The sequence below is a fragment of the Schistocerca nitens genome, chromosome 12, assembly GCF_023898315.1.
Source record: "Schistocerca nitens isolate TAMUIC-IGC-003100 chromosome 12, iqSchNite1.1, whole genome shotgun sequence".
Taxonomy (NCBI): Eukaryota; Metazoa; Arthropoda; class Insecta; order Orthoptera; family Acrididae; genus Schistocerca; species Schistocerca nitens.
In genome coordinates this window covers 118,898,294-118,919,657 of record NC_064625.1, presented here as the reverse complement: position 1 = coordinate 118,919,657, position 21,364 = coordinate 118,898,294, and positions in this window count along the sequence as shown.

The following is a 21,364-nucleotide window of genomic DNA, read 5'->3' as shown; positions in this document are numbered from 1 at the left end:
GAGCGGCGAGGCGCGGCGGCATGCGACACGGCGGCCGGGGCGAGGAATTCGTTTCCTGGAGGGCCGCCATTTGTCTTCCTCAGTTGGCACCAATGATTTATCTCTCTTCCCGCCCCAGCGGCCGCTCCTCCGCGCCGAGTCCTCCGCTGTTTCGCCCAGCAGTAGCGCTCTCCGGCCCTCCGAACAATACCGTAAATTTTCTGTTTCGTTTGGCGTTCTCACGCTGCGCAGGGTAACTCGGCGCAATCCCATCTACAGGCTGTGACGACAGCAGGTGCACTGAACACAGCCGATATGATACGTATCTCAATTCACTCTGATGATATATATATATATATATATATATATATATATATATATATATATATATATATATATATATACTCCTGGAAATTGAAATAAGAACACCGTGAATTCATTGTCCCAGGAAGGGGAAACTTTATTGACACATTCCTGGGGTCAGATACATCACATGATCACACTGACAGAACCACAGGCATATAGACACAAGCAACAGAGCATGCACAATGTCGGCACTAGTACAGTACATATCCACCTTTCGCAGCAGTGCAGGCTGCTATTCTCCCATGGAGACGATCGTAGAGATGCTGGATGTAGTCCTGTGTCCTGTGGAACGGCTTGCCATGCCATTTCCACCTGGCGCCTCAGTTGGACCAGCGTTCGTGCTGGACGTGCAGACCGCGTGAGACGACGCTTCATCCAGTCCCAAACATGCTCAATGGGGGACAGATCCGGAGATCTTGGTGGCCAGGGTAGTTGACTTACACCTTCTAGAGCACGTTGGGTGGCACGGGATACATGCGGACGTGCATTGTCCTGTTGGAACAGCAAGTTCCCTTGCCGGTCTAGGAATGGTAGAACGATGGGTTCGATGACGGTTTGGATGTACCGTGCACTATTCAGTGGCCCCTCGACGATCACCAGTGGTGTACGGCCAGTGTAGGAGACCGCTCCCCACACCATGATGCCGGGTGTTGGCCCTGTGTGCCTCGGTCGTATGCAGTCCTGATTGTGGCGCTCACCTGCACGGCGCCAAACACGCATACGACCATCATTGGCACCAAGGCAGAAGCGACTCTCATCGCTGAAGACGACACGTCTCCATTCGTCCCTCCATTCACGCCTGTCGCGACACCACTGGAGGCGGGCTGCACGATGTTGGGGCGTGAGCGGAAGACGGCCTAACGGTGTGCGGGACCGTAGCCCAGCTTCATGGAGACGGTTCCGAATGGTCCTCGCCGATACCCCAGGAGCAACAGTGTCCCTAATTTGCTGGGAAGTGGCGGTGCGGTCCCCTACGGCACTGCGTAGGATCCTACGGTCTTGGCGTGCATCCGTGCGTCGCTGCGGTCCGGTCCCAGGTCGACGGGCACGTGCACCTTCCGCCGACCACTGGCGACAACATCGATGTACTGTGGAGACCTCACGCCCCACGTGTTGAGCAATTCGGCGGTACGTCCACCCGGCCTCCCGCATGCCCACTATACGCCCTCGCTCAAAGTCCGTCAACTGCACATACGGTTCACGTCCACGCTGTCGCGGCATGCTACCAGTGTTAAAGACTGCGATGGAGCTCCGTATGCCACGGCAAACTGGCTGACACTGACGGCGGCGGTGCACAAATGCTGCGCAACTAGCGCCATTCGACGGCCAACACCGCGGTTCCTGGTGTGTCCACTGTGCCGTGCGTCTGATCATTGCTTGTATAGCCCTCTCGCAGTGTCCGGAGCAAGTATGGTGGGTCTGACACACCGGTGTCAATGTGTTCTTTTTTCCATTTCCAGGAGTATATATATATATGGCTCACCGGCCATTTGACCATCTTCTTCTGTGCGGATGCAGAAACAGTGCCCGAACTCTTACGGGAATCGGCGAAACGCCGCAAGCAATGAGTACAATAGGCAGGAGCGGAATGAATATAGTGCGGGACAATAAGTTGGGAATTTGGGTTCACAGGAGGCGTACCAGAGACAAGTCCCTGCAGTCGCACTATCCTCTGTGTCCTCAGTGGCTCAGATGGCGTCTGCCATGTAAGCAGGAGATCCCGGTTTCCAGTCCCGGTCGGGGCACACATTTACCACTGTTCCCGTTGATATACAGGGTGATTCAAAAAGAATACCGCAACTTTAAAAATGTGTATTTAATGAAAGAAACATAATTAACCTTCTGTTATACATCGTTACAAAGATTATTTAAAAAGGTTTTTTTTTCACTCAAAAACAAGTTCAGAGTTGTTCAATATGGCCCCCTCCAGACACACGAGCAATATCAACCCGATACTCCAACTCGTTCCACACTCTCTGTAGCATATCAGGCGTAACAGTTTGGATAGCTGCTGTTATTTCTCGTTTCAAATCATCAATGGTGGCTGGGAGAGGTGGCCGAAACACCATATCCTTAATATACCCCCATAAGAAAAAATCGCAGGGGGTAAGATCAGGGCTTCTTGGACGCCAGTGATGAAGTGCTCTTGTCACGGGCTGCCTGGCGGCCGATTCATCGCCTCGGCTAGTTGACGTTCAGGTTTCGTAACTAACCTTTTTCGTAGGACTCTCCATACAGTTGATTGTGGAATTTGCAGCTCTCTGCTAGCTCTGCGAGTCGATTTTCCTGGGCTGCGAACAAATGCTTGCTGGATGCGTGCTACATTTTCATCATTCGTTCTCGGCCGTCCAGAACTTTTCCCTTTGCACAAACACCCATTCTCTGTAAACTGTTTATACCAACGTTTAAAACACCACCTATCAGGAGGTTTAACACCGTACTTCGTTCGAAATGCACGCTGAACAACTGTCGTCGATTCACTTCTGCCGTACTCAATAACACAAAAAGCTTTCTGTTGAGCGGTCGCCATCTTAGCATCAACTGACGCTGACGCCTAGTCAACAGCGCCTCACGCGAACAAATGTACAACTAAATGAAACTTTATAGCTCCCTTAATTCGCCGACAGATAGTGCTTAGCTCTGCCTTTTGTCGTTGCAGAGTTTTAAATTCCTAAAGTTGTGGTATTCTTTTTGAATCACCCTGTATATCAACGCCCGTCAGCAGCTGAAGGTATTAATGTAATTCTAATTTCTTTCCAATTGATGAGCTGGCCTCCCAGCTCGCCACATCTCAACCCGAAATATCCGTTGGACCTTAGACGACTAGAAAACCGTGGTCTGGAAAGATGACTCCCGATTTCAGTTGGTACGAGCTGATGGTAGGCTTCGAATGTGGCAACAGGCACCACGAAGCAGTGGACCCAAGTTGTCAAACAAGTCACTGTGCAAGCTGATGCTGGCTCCATAATGGTGTGGACTGTGTTTACACGGAATGGACTGGGTCATCTGGTCCCACTGAATCAGCTGGAAATGGTTATGTTCGGCTACATGGAGACCAGCTGCTGCCATTTTTTCATGTTCGCAAAAACACGATGGAATCCTTATGGATCACAATGAGTCATGTCACTGGGCCACAGTTGTTCGCGATTGGTTTGAACAACATTCTAGAAAATCCGACCAAATGGTCATCCAGATCACCCGACATGAATTTCATTGAACATTTATGATACATAATCGATAGGTAATTTCGTATACAAAATCCTGATCCGGAACACATTCACAATTATGGGCGGCTATAGAGGCAGCATGCCCCAATATTTCTCCATCGGATTTCCAACGATTTGTCGAGTCGTTGCCACGTCGACCTGCTGCACTACGCCAGACAAAAGGAGGTTCGACAATATCTTATGAGCCATTCCATGACTTATGTCACATCAGTCTATACAGGGTGGTCCATTGATAGTGACCGGGCCAAATATCTCACGAAATAAGCATCAAACGAAAAAACTACAAAAAACGAAACTCGTCTACCTTGAAGGGGGAAACCAGATGGCGCTATGGTTTGCCCGCTAGATGGCGCTGCCATAGGTCAAACGGATATCAACTGCGTTTTTTTAAATAGGAACCCCCATTTTTGATTACATATTCGTGTAGTACGAAAGAGAAATATGAATGTTTTAGTTGGACCACTTTTTTCGCTTTGTGATAGATGACGCTGTAATAGTCACAAATGTGTAAGTACGTGGTATCACGTAACATTCCACCAGTGCGGACGGTATTTGCTTCGTGATACATTACCCGTGTTAAAATGGACTGTTTACCAATTGCGGAAAAGGTCGATATCGTGTTGATGTATGACTATTGTCATCAAAATGCCCAACGGGCGTGTGCTATGTACGCTGCTCCGTATCCTGGACGACATCATCCAAGTGTCCGGACCGTTCGCCGGATAGTTACGTTATTTAAGGAAACAGGAAGTCTTCAGCCACATGTGAAACGTCAACCACGACCTGCAACAAATGAGAATGCCCAAGTAGGTGTTTTAGTTGCTGTCGCGGCTAATCCGCATATCAGTAGCAGAACAATTGCTCGACAATCGGGAATCTCAAAAACGTCAGTGTTGAGAATGCTACATCGGCATCGATTGCACCCGTACCATATTTCTATTCACCAGGAATTGCATCGCGACGACTTTGAAAGTCGTGTACAGTTCTGCCACTGGGCACAAGAGAAATTACGGTACGACGACAGATTTTTTGCACGCGTTCCATTCAGCGACGAAGCGTCATTCACCAACAGCAGTAACGTCAACCGGCACAATATGCACTATTGGGCAACGGAAAATCCACGATGGCTGCGAGAAGTGGAACATCAGCGACCTTGGAGGGTTAATGGTGCGGCCGTATGGGAGGAAGGATAATTGGCCCCCATTTTATCGATGGCAATCTAAATGGTGCAATGTATGCTGATTTCCTACGTAATGTTCTACCGATGTTACTACAAGATGTTTCACTGCATGACAGAATGGCGATGTACTTTCAACATGATGGATGTCCGTCACATACCCCGCATGCGGTTGAAGCGATATTGAATAGCTTATTTCATGACAGGTGGATTGGTCATCAAAGCACCATACCATTGCCCGCACGTTCACCGGATCTGACGTCCCCGGATTTCTTTCTGTGGGGAAAGTTGAAGTATATTTGCTATCGCGATCCACCGACAACGCTTGACAATATGCGTCAGGGCATTGTCAATGCATGTGCGAACATTACGAAAGGCGAACTACCTGCTGTTGAGAGGAATGTCGTTACACGTATTGCCAAATGCATTGAGGTTGACGGACATCATTTTGAGCAGTTATTCCGTTAATGTGGTGTTTACAGGTAATGACGCTGTAACGGCATGCGTTCTCAGAAATGATTGGAACAACCTAAATAAAATGTTCAAACGTACCTACGTTCTGTATTTTAATATAAAAACCTACCTGTTACCAACTGTTCATTTAAAATTGTGAGCCATATGTTTGTGACTATTACAGCACCATCTATCACAAAGCGAAAAAAGTGATCCAACAAAAACATTCATATTTCTTCACGTACTACGCGAATATGTAATAAAAATGGGGGTTCCTATTTTAAAAAATCCAGTTGATATCCGTTTGACCTATGGCTGCGCCATCTAGCGGGCCAACCATAGTGCCATCTGGTTTCCCCATTCAAGCTAGACAAGTTTCGTTCTTTGTAGTTTTTTCGTTTGACGCTTATTTCGTGAGATATTTGGCCCGGTCACAATCAATGGATCACCCTGTAGTACTTAAACTACGAAAGTAGTACGGGAGGTGTCCACTACGTAAATCATAGCTATTTTCCAACATTACAATAGGCTGGTACATTTTTGTGTGTACCATGAAGGTTGCGGCTAAAGCATTCCCAACGTCAAGTTTTCACTGGAAGATCAGTACGTAGCTCTCTTACAACTTGCGTCTCATCAAGCTTAGAACAGATAGCAAATTCGTATTAATAACCACTTGGCAGGAAACTTAGAGGTATGGGACGACTTTCACAATAGAAGAGCAGTATTTTTATTAGTCACTCACAGTATACTTCATATTTTTTATCAGCCATTTCAAATTCCATGACGACTTCAGTGACACACGGTGGAAATAGTACGTACACTTTACACATCAGAAGAATTCACTTACGTTTTTAGACAACGTAGTTCTGTGGAGATAACAGCGACTAATTTACTTATAATCAGCTATTCAAAATGACAGTCACAATCGCATTCTTTATTTTGCAGGCAACCGGTTTCAACCCGCGATGGGGTCATCTTCAGGGCAATTTACACGATCTGGTTGGTAACCGTGCACAGGCAGGGTGACGACTCCAGCGAGCGACTAAATGGTGTAAATTACCCTGAAGATGACCCCATCGCGGATTGAAACCGGTTGGCTGCAAAATAAATAATGCGATTGTGACTGTCATTTTGAATAATTGATTCACATACAATGTTTGAAGGCAGTTCACCTTGCTAGATATATCAGTTGACAGATATATTTGCCAGTGACTGTCAGTTGCTAGCTGATACTAATGCACAGTATAAATCTAAGATAGTAAATTGCAGAATTTGCGGAAGTTGCAGAAATGGCATTTTAACGTTGGTAGAGTCTAGAGGGCTACAAGTTGTGAATTCGTGTACTGTGGGAAATCGAAACTAAAAATAACCTTTACCGAAAAATAGCACTCATAGAAATCACTGATATTAGGAAGTCACAGCCTAGCCAATTGCTATAATGGAGGGTTACAGTACGTGGATTGTCGTGGTGGTGAGGAGGGAAGGTGGGAGGGGGAAGTCTCAGTGCCTGTGCTGCCCGACGCAGGGCTGCCAACTGCTGGAAGACAAATGGCACCGGTGTAGCGCTGCGGTGCTGTGTCGCTGGCAGCAGACAAATGCCTCGTCATAACGAGGCCGCCTGCAAGCGCCGTGGGCGGGGCCTTTTAATGGTCGCGGCCGGAGCACCGCGATGAATGGTCCGGCGCCCGGGGGCAGTCGACGTGGCGGCGGGCAACACCGTAGCATGCAAGGCGAAATCATCCACATTATCACGGGCCTAATATCTGTTGGCACAGAGGACACAGCAGCACTGGACACACAATTTGTCACCTCTAGCCATGATAAAGATCTCCAGATTGTAGCAACAACAACTGTACATATAATAATTTTTTTCTTCTGATTTTCGTTAAATTAGTGTAATCGATGTTCTGATTTCATTTCTTTTTTCTTTTCATGCCATGATGTTAAAGGAACTGTAACCAATTTTCGATGTGAATATTAATGTTTATGTCAAATTGCATGCAATATTATAACAAAATGGAAATGTAAGGAATGTTGAAACTGTTGTAAGATGTTAAAGTTGTATTTATGCGCCTGGTCCATACGTAGGCAATGTATTAGGATATGTGGAATGCAAAACCTTTGGTGAATTCCCTGTCAGTAGGGGAGCGGTAAAAGGTGGATGGCAGGCGAGCGCGGGAAAATGCACACGGGCGCGGCACGGCATAACGGGCTCAGCAGTAGTAGTCGGAGTTGGGCATCGGTCTGAGAAACACGCTCTGGAGCGAGGAGGCTCTTCTGGAAAACGTGATTTCGTTGAGCCTCGGATGTGCCGTTTCCGACGCCTATACAGCATGGCAGTATTCCATAGGCACTAAACGGAAAAACATTGCGACGCTATGAAGAAGTAAAGTGCCGATACATCAAGAGCCATAGCTGTGCTTGTAAGTGTGTTCTGCACCTCGCCATCTCGCCGCCCGCCAACCGCCGCATCCATACGAACAGGTTGAATCTTTTAGTACTGTATTCGTGTGGACCAGTGTTACTTTTGTTCCTGACTGTTCAATAACAACTTAACTTTTACCAGAACTGTCCTATCATTTAATTATCCTCATCACTAACCTAGACAGGGTCCTTTCCACATGTTGTGCAATCCGAGTGTCCCGAAATGAAGATTTAAAGTTTATGTTAATGATACTTACCTGCAGACCTATCTATGTTAGAATGATGCTTAAAGAACTTTGTTGTTAATGAATATATAGGTCTGGCAAAGTTGGAAGATAATGTTGAAATTGGTTTAGTAATGAAGTTTAATTAATTTGAGACAAAAATAATGATAGTTAAATAAGCAAGAAATAAGACAAAAAGAGTAGTAACTCATCTATTGGAAATCTTGAGTGCTTAACGATTTCGATAAACTAAAATCTCAGTACAGTGATCATAACAGTTTCAGGGCCCCCCCTTTTCTTTTCTATTCATTAAAGTCTACTGAACTGATTTGACTAGCAAAGTTAAAGTCAATATAAAACGAAAATTTATTAGTGTTTTACCTTTTTCAAAATTGACATTGTATGTATGTTTCGAAAGTGCTATTTCTAGGCCGGCCGAAGTGGCCGTGCGGTTAAAGGCGCTGCAGTCTGGAACCGCAAGACCGCTACGGTCGCAGGTTCGAATCCTGCCTCGGGCATGGATGTTTGTGATGTCCGTAGGTTAGTTAGGTTTACCTAGTTCTAAGTTCTAGGGGACTAATGACCTCAGAAGTTGAGTCCCATAGTGCTCAGAGCCATTTTTTGCTATTTCTAGGGTAACGTATGCCCGATTTTAATCAGATCAATAGACAGTACGAAGTTTGTAGTAAACATTATAGTGTATTGTTGTGTATTTATGGCTTGTTCACATTAGTACAGAAAGTGAAATCATTAGTTCAGTAGATTTTCTGGTTCTAAAATTTACCACATTATACAGTGCTATTACGTGTTGTTTTGTATGAACATACATCAACTTGTACTGGGAAGAAACTCAGTTAATGCCTAATTAGGCTGGCGACCGTATTATTAACAATTTCGTAGCATCTGCTGTGTCGTTTCTTGTCCGTCCTAACGTGTAGTTGCACTTCAGACTTGCTTGACGCATCATTGTTGTGGGTGAAAGTCTGATTTTTGCCTCCATTCGGGTACACGCGGTCAATATCTACCCCAAAATCCTTTCTTATAAGGCGAAGCCCGTCAACTTACCATAGTACAGGCTGTAATAAGTATCGTACGCAGTAGCGTAGGGTTACAAGATGACGAAGATTGTAGCCCATAAGTTGCTTCAGATATGGCTATCAGGCCGAGCCATCCACTGAACATTGGATCTAGAAAAGCTACAAATATGTGCGGATGTTATTTACTGTGCTACATGTGCTGGCTCTGTTACGACTTCTGCACCACTTGTTAGCAGCAGTCACAGTGGCTGTGCCAAAGACTGAGACGGCGTGGAGTTTTACAATTACACTCCTGGAAATGGAAAAAAGAACACATTGACACCGGTGTGTCAGACCCACCATACTTGCTCCGGACACTGCGAGAGGGCTGTACGAGCAATGATCACACGCACGGCACAGCGGACACACCAGGAACCGCGGTGTTGGCCGTCGAATGGCGCTAGCTGCGCAGCATTTGTGCACCGCCGCCGTCAGTGTCAGCCAGTTTGCCGTGGCATACGGAGCTCCATCGCAGTCTTTAACACTGGTAGCATGCCGCGACAGCGTGGACGTGAACCGTATGTGCAGTTGACGGACTTTGAGCGAGGGCGTATAGTGGGCATGCGGGAGGCCGGGTGGACGTACCGCCGAATTGCTCAACACGTGGGGCGTGAGGACTCCACAGTACATCGATGTTGTCGCCAGTGGTCGGCGGAAGGTGCACGTGCCCGTCGACCTGGGACCGGACCGCAGCGACGCACGGATGCACGCCAAGACCGTAGGATCCTACGCAGTGCCGTAGGGGACCGCACCGCCACTTCCCAGCAAATTAGGGACACTGTTGCTCCTGGGGTATCGGCGAGGACCATTCGCAACCGTCTCCATGAAGCTGGGCTACGGTCCCGCACACCGTTAGGCCGTCTTCCGCTCACGTCCCAACATCGTGCAGCCCGCCTCCAGTGGTGTCGCGACAGGCGTGAATGGAGGGACGAATGGAGACGTGTCGTCTTCAGCGATGAGAGTCGCTTCTGCCTTGGTGCCAATGATGGTCGTATGCGTGTTTGGCGCCGTGCAGGTGAGCGCCACAATCAGGACTGCATACGACCGAGGCACACAGGGCCAACACCCGGCATCATGGTGTGGGGAGCGATCTCCTACACTGGCCGTACACCACTGGTGATCGTCGAGGGGACACTGAATAGTGCACGGTACATCCAAACCGTCATCGAACCCATCGTTCTACCATTCCTAGACCGGCAAGGGAACGTGCTGTTCCAACAGGACAATGCACGTCCGCTTGTATCCCGTGCCACCCAACGTGCTCTAGAAGGTGTAAGTCAACTACCCTGGCCAGCAAGATCTCCGGATCTGTCCCCCATTGAGCATGTTTGGGACTGGATGAAGCGTCGTCTCACGCGGTCTGCACGTCCAGCACGAACGCTGGTCCAACTGAGGCGCCAGGTGGAAATGGCATGGCAAGCCGTTCCACAGGACTACATCCAGCATCTCTACGATCGTCTCCATGGGAGAATAGCAGCCTGCATTGCTGCGAAAGGTGGATATACACTGTACTAGTGCCGACATTGTGCATGCTCTGTTGCCTGTGTCTATGTGCCTGTGGTTCTGTCAGTGTGATCATGTGATGTATCTGACCCCAGGAATGTGTCAATAAAGTTTCCCCTTCCTGGGACAATGAATTCACGGTGTTCTTATTTCAATTTCCAGGAGTGTATTTCCTGGCTGCTGCTGTGTAGATTCTCCGACAATGCGCGCTACGCGCTCCGCTGATGGCACTCGGGAGCCTCAGGCCACCAGTGCTCCACTGAAGCCAGGATGCCCTGTGGTCGAGATGAACTCGTCGCCGCTCGGCGCCCCCAGTACGGGCACGCCCACGGAGCCACGTCGCCGTGAGGTCATCTGCCACCGCTTGCTGCACCGGCGGCTGGGAAGCCGTCAGTCGCGATGTCCGCGAGGTCCCGTCATGGACGGACCACGCACCGTGGGGCCGGGTTGCCGTGAAGTCCGGGCGTCAGTCCCCGGCAGCGCCTGTGACTGAGACCGCGCTCCGGCCTGTCCTGCTGGAAGTTCTCGCTGTAGTTAGTCAGCCTTGGTGCCGACCGAACTCGGGCCGACCTCCAAAGCTGAAGTTGACATCTGGCGGCGAACGGATGACTCCTGCGACCTGGAACAGACTTCCGGAATCGTCACCTACGAAGATTGAACATTCGGACACGGACCACATTCATCCTTCAGATCCGAACTGCTTCCTAATGGCTTCTGTCTGCTGCTGCCTGCGCTCCACTATTTATATCCGGCAGGAGGACGCTTTTCACCCTCGGTGGTAGCTTTTTGTTATTACTTGCATGGGGGCTTAATTATATTACAATGCAAATATTTTTTATTTTAGTAGCTGTATGTACGATTACGAAGTCTCGTAACCGGTTGGCCCTGACTGGTATTAGTACGCAATCTGACTGCATAGAATAACAACAAAGAATGAAAGAAAACTTCCGTTAACACAATTAATTAATTAAGTCCCCAGCAACTATAAAAGCTACGAAACAGAAACTACGAACAACAAAGCACAAATGTAACTGTTCTGTGTGTGGAAGTGTGATTCAACGTACACATCTCGCACGGTTCTTCCTCAAAAAGACAAGATATTTTAAATACCATTTACACTGAATTAATTAAATAAAACTGAAATACTCTACTTGCACATAGAAACCAGAATTACGCTCTAATACATGAACACAAGCCAGATGCTTTGTTGACTGAACCTCTGACCAAGAGGCATTATTGTTTAAGACATTTGAAATAAAAATAAAAAAAATTATTACCTTCATATATATTGACGAAACATACACTCTGATCATTGCAACATCCGCAATCGAACAGCATCGGCTGTCTAGCCCATCAGAACAACTGCATACAACATGCTCACAACTAGTCACGGCTACATCGGAACTCCTACTACCCACTTCTCAATAAGCACTCACCACAACGACTTCTCGACAAGCACTCTCCACTACCACATCTCAACAAGCACTCTCCACTACCACATCTCAACAAGCACTGCCAGTGGAGGCGGCTGAATAATACTCTTTGGCGCAATCTCTGGCGCTGTGACTCAGTGTAGCCACCTTTCATACTCCCACAGTATATTGCAGCGTAACTTAGTGTGCTGGCCTCACTTCCCCTTACTCAGCAATCTCCAGGCTTCGCTCGGCGCTCAGTCTGTGTGTGTTCTTGCATCAGTCCGTTAGTAGACTGCAGCTGTCAGCAAGGCTATCTGTCCGTGCTTACTTCGCAACACCTCGGTCGCCGGCGTGCCTCTGTTTTGCCATTCCCCACTGCGTGAAGCAACGTTACCTACATGTGGCCGCAACAGCTCTTATCGAATGCTACGGCGTAGCAGAGGAGGTGCAGGAAAGTACCCGAGTTTTCGGCAAGCAGGGAACGTACGCGTGGACTGCTGTGAGCAAGGCAGTTGGCACCCTGTAATTTGGGAATACGAGGTGTCGCTAGAAAAAAACCGGACTAGTACTGGTGAAACAATAAAACGAATGCAATATGGCTGAAAGTCGCGTTGCCTGGCACGTGACTCTCGCTCCGCCTACTGCTCGAGTTTCATCTGCCTCCTGCACTCAGTCTGCCCGTGGCGTCTGTTTTAAGTAGTTGACGTTTTGTTTGTGCGTCGGAAAACGTTGAGTGTACAGAAAGAACAGCGTGTTAACATCAAATTTTGTTTCAAACTAGGAAAATCTGCAAGTGAAACGTTTGTAATGTTACAACAAGTGTACGGCGATGATTGTTTATCGCGAACACAAGTGTCTGAGTGGTTTAAACGATTTTAAGATGGCCGCGAAGACACCAGTGATGACACTCGCACTGGCAGACCATTGTCAGCAAAAACTGATGCAAACATTGAAAAAATCGGTAAACTTGTTCGACAAGATCGCCGTTTAACAATCAGAGCAGTGTCTAACAGAAGTTGACAAGGAAAGTGTTAGGCAGATTCTTCATGAATCTTTCAACATGAACAAAGTGTGTTCAAAAATCGTTCCAAAGTGGAACTTACTTGCGATGAATCGTGGTTTTTTACTTACGATCCCGAAACTAAACGCCAATCGATGCATTGGAAAACTCCTGGTTCTCCACGACAAAAAAAAGCACGAATGTCAAAATCGAAATTCAAGGCAATGATGATTGTTTTTTTTTTTTTGACATCAAAGGGATTGTGCACATTGATTGGGTACCAGAGGGACAAACAGTGAATCAGTATTACTACATTAGCATCCTGGCTACCCTACGTGAGCGAGTACGGAGAAAACGGAACGATTTGTGGAGAAAAAAGTCACGGATGCTTCACCAAGACAATGCCCCAGCTAACAGTGCGTTGTCAGTGAAGACGTTTTTGGCAAAACACAACATTCCCATCTTAGATCATCCACCCTACTCACCTGATTTGGCCCCCTGTGCCTTTTTTCTTTTCCCTAAAGTCAAGTCAGCTTTGAAAGGAACTAGATTTGAGACTGTTGAAGCAGTAAAAGAAAAAGCGACGGAAGTAATGTATGGACTTACCGAAAATGATCTGCAGCATTGCTATGAACAGTGGAAAATTCGTATGGAGCGGTGTAGAGACCGAGGAGGAGAGTACATTGAAGGAGATAACATGAAATTGTAAATAATTGTAAATAAATGTTTTTTCCAGCATCAGTCCGGTTTTTTTCTAGCCGCACCTCGTATGCACAGTATAGTTCTCATGAAGATGCCGAAAAGAAGGTAACAGTTGCTCATTGAGAATTGTGAAATAGCATCGCAGGTTCATGTTCGTGGTAGACAGAATGAGTGTATCTAAGTCATGGTAGGGGGAACCCCCTGAAACACCACAGAAGGACCTCTGGATTGAACTGAAACCTCGAGAAACGGTGTTTTAAATACTTCATTCGGCCACCGGTGGACTCGATGCCTCACATCATTTGATGATGATGATGGTTAGTAGTAGTAACAGTAGCTGTTCAGAGCGCTGAAAGGTGAGGTCATCAGTGCCATAGCGTGAAGTAAATACAGACGAGTGTGGTCAAATAAAAAAAAAAATTAGTAGTTTTTGAGAACATTTCTCTTGGAGTGCAGTGGTTTTTTTAATTAAAAATGAGTATGAGCATTCACAACCGCAAGAAACTTCATTTTGAGGAGGTTACCGGTTTTGGTCTATTTTTGACCATCTTCTGAACTCACGACGATAGTAGACGGTGGTTGTGAAAGGGCGAGGCGCTAGGACTCCGCGAACGCTAACTGCGCCTGCTCCGTTCGCAGCCACCGTCTACTATCGTGTTGTGAGGTCTGAAGATCGTCTAAGACCAAAACCCGTAACCTAAATAAAGAAGGAAGTTTCTTGCTGTTGTGACTGTTTATGTTCATTCGTATTAAAAATTACCATAAATTTTAAAATCAATGTGTAACCTCACACAGGTATTGAAAATACAAGAGCAACTACACACATCAAACAAAATACAACAGAATGCTGCTAGATAAGATGAAGGATAAAATATCAGTACAGAGACAGTTAGGTAGGAGACAGATGATTATGGCTGAGTGATTACTTAGCTATAATCGGTATCCGAGCCACTCTGGGGCACAGTAACCGTTTTGCTGCTACAGCCGTGCTCTCTGCATTCCGTACTAAGGCGGCTTTTGTTATGCTGTACTGCTCGTCAAACACTGATTCGCTGTGATGACAAACGGAGTTCCGAACGATATGAAATACTTGTCATGTAATTTTTCCAAAGTTGTTACGTGAAAAAATTTGACTTTTGCACGTGTTACAGTGTGACATCTTCATTCGATAAAGAACTGATTTTCTTTTCGGTTTCCTCATACATATTGCTGTGCATCAAAATAAATAAAACATTTTGATGAGTTTCCAGAGGTAAAAGCGCACTGCTTAAGCTTCCTATATGATTGACTTTACTTTACACGTTGCAGTTAATGTAACGTAGATAATATATGAAAACTGTATTTAATACCGAGATCAGAACAGTAGCTCATTTCGTTCTCGAGCTATTGGGTTTTATATCCGAAGGATATAAGAATTCACGTCATTGCACATCGCGAATCACGTTGTCATAGCAATCTTCATATCTCAAGCGATTCAAGACATCGAAACGAAGTACTCTGCAGATGATAGCAAGTAATGACGCGCCTACGTTGTATGACAAAAACCCGAAACTATTTCACTCACGAAGATATGAAAAGAAACTCGGCCGCAGCAGAGAGAGGTTGGCAACTCAGGACGCGTACGGACGTCCGTAGCACTGAAGTAAAATGAAAGCAGCGAGCGTATACACGGTCGCAGCACGTGGCAAACGTCGTAGCAGAACGTGTATAGGCGCTCGCAGCAGCGAAATGATTAAAATCGCACACCCAGTATTTTGGGAAGGAATCCTGGCGTCACACAAAATCTTAAGCCACAAATTACGTTCCGCTCATCACCAGTTGAAATAGACAGCCGATGCTGCGGGATACCTATATCTGCTCTCGTGCCATCATATGAAATGCACTCATTAAAATACGAGGGTTAGAACTTCAATAGAGGCAACTATCTATTTACAGCTCGTAAAAAAGAGACACGTGTTTCAAATTTTTACTGACCTTCAAAGTAGTCACCAGCATTGTGTGTAACCGGTTACCAGTGATGTGGAAGTCGTAGGATACTCTTAGCAGTGCCAGTTGTGTTGACAGTTCGAGCGGCGCGGTCTATTGCCCGACGAATTCGTAGCAGCTCTGAAGCGAATGCCCTGAAGTGTTTCCTTCAGTTTTGGTTCAAATGGCTCTAAGCACACATCCATGCCCTAGGCAGGATCCGAACCTGCGACCGTAGCAGCAGCGCGGTTCCAGACTGAAGCGCCTAGAACCACTCGGCCACACTCGCCGGTTTCCTTCAGTTTAGAAATAGAGTTAAACTCACGAGGACCGTCCGGAGTGGCCGAGCGGTTCTAGGCGCTTCAGTCTGGAACCGCGCGACCGCTACGGTCGCAGGTTCGAATCCTATGGATGTGTATGATGTCCTTAGGTTAGTTAGGTTTAAGTAATTCTAAGTTATAGGCGACTGATGACCCCAGAAGTTAAGTCCCATAGTGTTGAGAGCCATTTGAACCATTTTTTGAACTCCCGAGGGCTTAAGTCAGGGGAGTGCAGCCCCCTCAGTCAAACAAATCAGTAACAAGTTTAACTGTACGTGCTTGTGCACTGCTCTGCAAAGTGAAGGTCAGGTCCTGCGGAAAGTGTCATCACTTCCGTCTCTATGCTCTTCATTTTTGGGACACAACCTACGACCAGCTTAAAGACACAAGTGATGACACTTTATGCAGGACCTGACCATTATTTTGCAGGGCGATACTCAAGTACGTACAGTGCAAGCTGTTACTGATTTGTTTGACTGATGGGGCTGCTAAGTGCTCTACCACCTACTGCACTCCCCTGACTTAAGTCCTCGTGAGTTCAACTCTATTTCTAAACTGAGGGAAACACTTCACGGCATTGGCTTCAGAACTGCTACAAATTCGTCGGCCAATAGACCGCGCCGCTCGAACTGCCAACACAGCTGGCACTGCTAAGAGTATCCTACGACTTCCACATCGCTGGCAACGGGTTATACACAATGCTGGTGACTACTTTGAAGGTCAGTACAACTATGAAACACGTATGAATTTTGTACTAGCTGTAAATAAATAGTTGCCACTATTAAAGTTCCAACCCGCGTACATCGTATCGACAGCATTCTCCCATATCTTTGACACACTGTGGGCCCTGCGTGACGTAAGAAAAATGCATGTCTCAATGGGAAATGTCTGTCTGAGCGTAGTCAGGACACCTTCTTCAGCTTGTAGTTGTCTGGACGAGGGAGGCCACGGTCGCGCTGACTATGACTTATTACTCATACAGGGTGTTTCAAAAATGACCGGTATATTTGAAACGGCCACAAAAACTAAACGAGCAGCGATAGAAATACACCGTTTGTTGCAATATGCTTGGGACAACAGTACATTTTCAGGCAGACAAACTTTAGAAATTACAGTAGTTACAATTTTCAACAACAGATGGCGCTGCGGTCTGGGAAACTCTATAGTACAATATTTTCCACATATCCACCATGCGTAGCAATAATATGGCGTAGTCTCTGAATGAAATTACCCGAAACCTTTGACAACGTGTCTGGCGGAATGGCTTCACATGCAGATGAGATGTACTGCTTCAGCTGTTCAATTGTTTCTGGATTCTGGTGGTACACCTGGTTTTCAAGTGTCCCCACAGAAAGAAGTCACAGGGGTTCATGTCTGGCGAATAGGGAGGCCAATCCACGCCGCCTCCTGTATGTTTCGGATAGCCCAAAGCAATCACACGATCATCGAAATATTCATTCGGGAAATTAAAGACGTCGGCCGTGCGATGTGGCCGGGCACCATCTTGCATAAACCACGAGGTGTTCGCAGTGTCGTCTAAGGCAGTTTGTACCGCCACAAATTCACGAAGAATGTCCAGATAGCGTGATGCAGTAAACGTTTCGGATCTGAAAAATGGGCCAATGATTCCTTTGGAAGACATGGCGGCCCAGACCAGTACTTTTTGAGGATGCAGGGACGATGGGACTGCAACATGGGGCTTTTCGGTTCCCCATATGCGCCAGTTCTGTTTATTGACGAAGCTGTCCAGGTAAAAATAAGCTTCGTCAGTAAACCAAATGCTGCAAACATGCATATCGCCGTCATCAATCCTGTGCACTATATCGTTAGCGAATGTCTCTCGTGCAGCAATGGTAGCGGCGCTGAGGGGTTGCCGCGTTTGAATTTTGTATGGATAGAGGTGTAAACTCTGGCGCATGAGACGATACGTGGACGTTGGCGTCATTTGGACCGCAGCTGCAACACGGCGAACGGAAACCCGAGGCCGCTGTTGGATCACCTGCTGCACTAGCTGCGCGTTGCCCTCTGTGGTTGCCGTACGCGTTCGCCCTACCTTTCCAGCACGTTCATCCGTCACGTTCCCAGTCCGTTGCAATTTTTCAAACAGATCCTTTATTGTATCGCTTTTCGGTCCTTTGGTTACATTAAACCTCCGTTGAAAACTTCGTCTTGTTGCACCAACACTGTGTTCTAGGCGGTGGAATTCCAACACCAGAAAATTCCTCTGTTCTAAGGAATAAACCATGTTGTCTACAGCACACTTGCACGTTGTGAACAGCACACGCTTACAGCAGAAAGACGACGTACAGAAGTGCGCACCCACAGACTGCGTTGTCGTCTATATCTTTCACATCACTTGCAGCGCCATCTGTTGTTGAAAATTGTAACTACTGTAATTTCGAAAGTTTGTCCGCCTGAAAATGTACTGTTGTCCCAAGCATATTGCAACAAACGGTGTATTTCTATCGCTGCTCGTTTAGTTTTTATTGCCGTTTCAAATATACCGGTCATTTTTGAAACACCCTGTATGTACCAACGAGTGAGCCTCCCACGAACATACAGCATTCTGGGGTACATATGTGGCAACAGCCTGGTGGAGGGGGGGATGGGGGGGGGGGAGGACCAAACAGCGAGCGGGAGGTGGAAGGAAGGAAGCCTGCTTGGCAGCCGCATAAGCGAGTTCGCCTCCTCGGCTACCTAAGTGCCCTGAAACCTAGCAGAAAATTATTTCCTTTTCCTGTCTTTGCAAGAGAAGGAGAGTGTCGTACATTTTTTGCACCATCCTGTCTGCTGGGTACCTTTGCCCAGTAGCGAGAAGGTCACTAACAGAATCTGAGCTGATGAGGAATTTCTTACCGCTTCATCTGCTCCAGTTGTTACACAATACCAAACAGTTCCGCGTAGCAACCGAAGCTGTTGGAGTCCTATCCTAAGGACAGGGAACACAATAGAGCAGCTGATAATATCCCCCTGCTTCAAAAAAGGCTCTGAGCACTATGGGACTTCACATCTGAGGCCATCAGTCCGCTAGAACTTCGAACTACTTAAACCTAACTAACCTAAGGACATCACACACATCCATGCCCGAGGCAGGATTCGAACCTGCGACCGTAGCGGTCGCGCGGTTCCAGACTGTAGCGCCTAGAACCGCTCGGCCACCCCGGCCGGCCCCCCTGCTTCGATCCACTGGTGTGTATACTAATAAAACCCAGGTAGTGGCTTAAAATGTGGTTAAAACTTGTTTCGAAAATATAGTCTGGAGTACAATTCAAGAAATGCTTGGAAAAACGGGTTAACCCTCAAATGTGAAAGCTTGCTGGGTGCGGGAACTATCAATATTAACATTGGTCTCATCCCTAAGTGACATTTAAGGGTGAGAGTGATGTAAATTTCAATAGTTCCCGTACACAGCAACAGATGGCAACATACGTATATATGTAAGTTTTTGCATTTGAGGATTACCCTGTTTTTTCGTGCATTGCTTCAATTCTACTTGCATTCAATTGAAAAAATAAGTGCAGAGTGCGACGTGCCTTACTCCAAATGCCCATTGCGTGCAGTATTCGCTCCTGATGAACATGTCTTCACTATCAGCAACTATTCCTCTCGAATTCTGAACCAATTGTCACTAACAAGACCCTACACTCTTCTGCAGTTCCAGTCGGTTAGCATCTTTTTACGGACGGTGTTCTTACGCAACCTTACACGGCTGCGATGGGTGTGCCAATCGTTGTAAACAGTTTGGTCAGTCCGCATTAGAACACCAACAAAAGCAAACATCTTCATTCCCGAGAATAAACAGAGGACGATTGCATATTCCAATATCGTGATATGTCGTTCCGTTACAGACACGACGTGTTGCTGACGCAACTACATACGGTAGGTGCATTAGCCAGTTATGTACAAAACTTTTCTACTTTTTGTAAAATAATAGGCAGCATACACGAAAATTTACTTTGTTTTTAGATCTGAAGACGCTCCAGTTAGATCGAAACGACTCATACCGTGAAAATGCACAACTGAGGCTGAAAAAGTAAACGATATATAAAAGAAAATATCAATACAATCGCTAACGGTACCACTTTATAAGTGGTACTTGATTAACTGAGAGCGTACATTTTGTTCAGATTTGTTTGTATTACTTCAGGTGTGAAGCTAGTTTCGTGAATACTTCCTATGCTGGCATTTTAAGTACTTTGTGACACTGGCAGGTGGCACTTGAAAAGGAGACCGTGACTTGAACTTACAATGCTACTGGAAGCTTTCGTAAATACAGAACCATCGGGCATATTCAATTGCACGAAAAATGGCGCCTAACGATGAAATGATTTCGTGATTTTACGACAAACGGCTCTGCGTACAGTTGCTACTATTCAACAGGTTCGATGGAATGGAATTTGTATTGTACTGTATTTGTTAGTACTCCATCTTGAGGCCTGGCATAAAATCACATGCTACTGACAATTTCATGTATACTAAAACAGTAAGCAAAAGGGTAAGGAACGTTAAGTATTGAAATGCACCGATTTGTCAACGCTCTTATCTTAGCTATTATTAGTAATGAATTTGCATGTTAACATATAATGTTGATCACCTGATGATGTACAATGATCGTAATCGGCACTGATAACTTGTTAACAGCAGATGAGATGATTAGAGATTTACGTCTCCCTATGACACAACTTACATTTTGGAAAAAAAAAAAATTCAAATGGCTCTGAGCACTATGGGACTTAACATCTGAGGTCATCAGTCCCCTAGAACTTAGAACTACTTAAACCTAACTAACCTAAGGACATCACACACATCCATGCTCGAAGCAAGATTCGAACCTGCGACCGTAGCGGTAGCGCGGTTCCAGACTGTAGCGCCTAGAAACGCTCGGCCATTTTGGAAAAGTTTGTATATTTTAAGACCTCATCAACAGCGAGTTTATTGTAGGTGTGAGACATACTAGATTTTACCTTGTCTTATAATCTGTAGTAGCCGGCCGCTGTGGCCGAGCTGTTCTACGCGCTTCAGTCCAGAAATACGGGGCTGCTACGGTCGCAGGTTCGAATCTTGCCTCGGGCATGGATGTCCTTAGGTTAGTAAAGTTTACGTGTTTCTAAGTCGAGGGGACTGATGACCTCAGATGTCAAGTCCCATAGTGCTTACAGTCATTTGAACCATTCTATAATATTTAGCTCTATTTATCAAAGTTTCCGCTGCATATTTTCTTTTGTCTTGTCCTCATCTTCGGTAAATAGTCCCCCTTTTCATCTGTTATCTTCAAATCCTCGAACGCATTCTTGACCCGTCTGCCGCGATTTCAGTCGGACACGCGAACCTACACACCTCCATTTAATTTCGATTGTAGTTAAAATCCCCTCATCGAATTTTTGGTTTCCTGCAGCATCCAGTATTTCGTAACAACCTCATTCGCTCTGGGCAAAGCACTGCTCAGCGGTCCTCAGTATTTGCATGACAGGTCTGTGAGCTCAAGTGTTTAGGAAAAAATAAATTTGGTCCAAGTATTGAACATTGGGGGGCC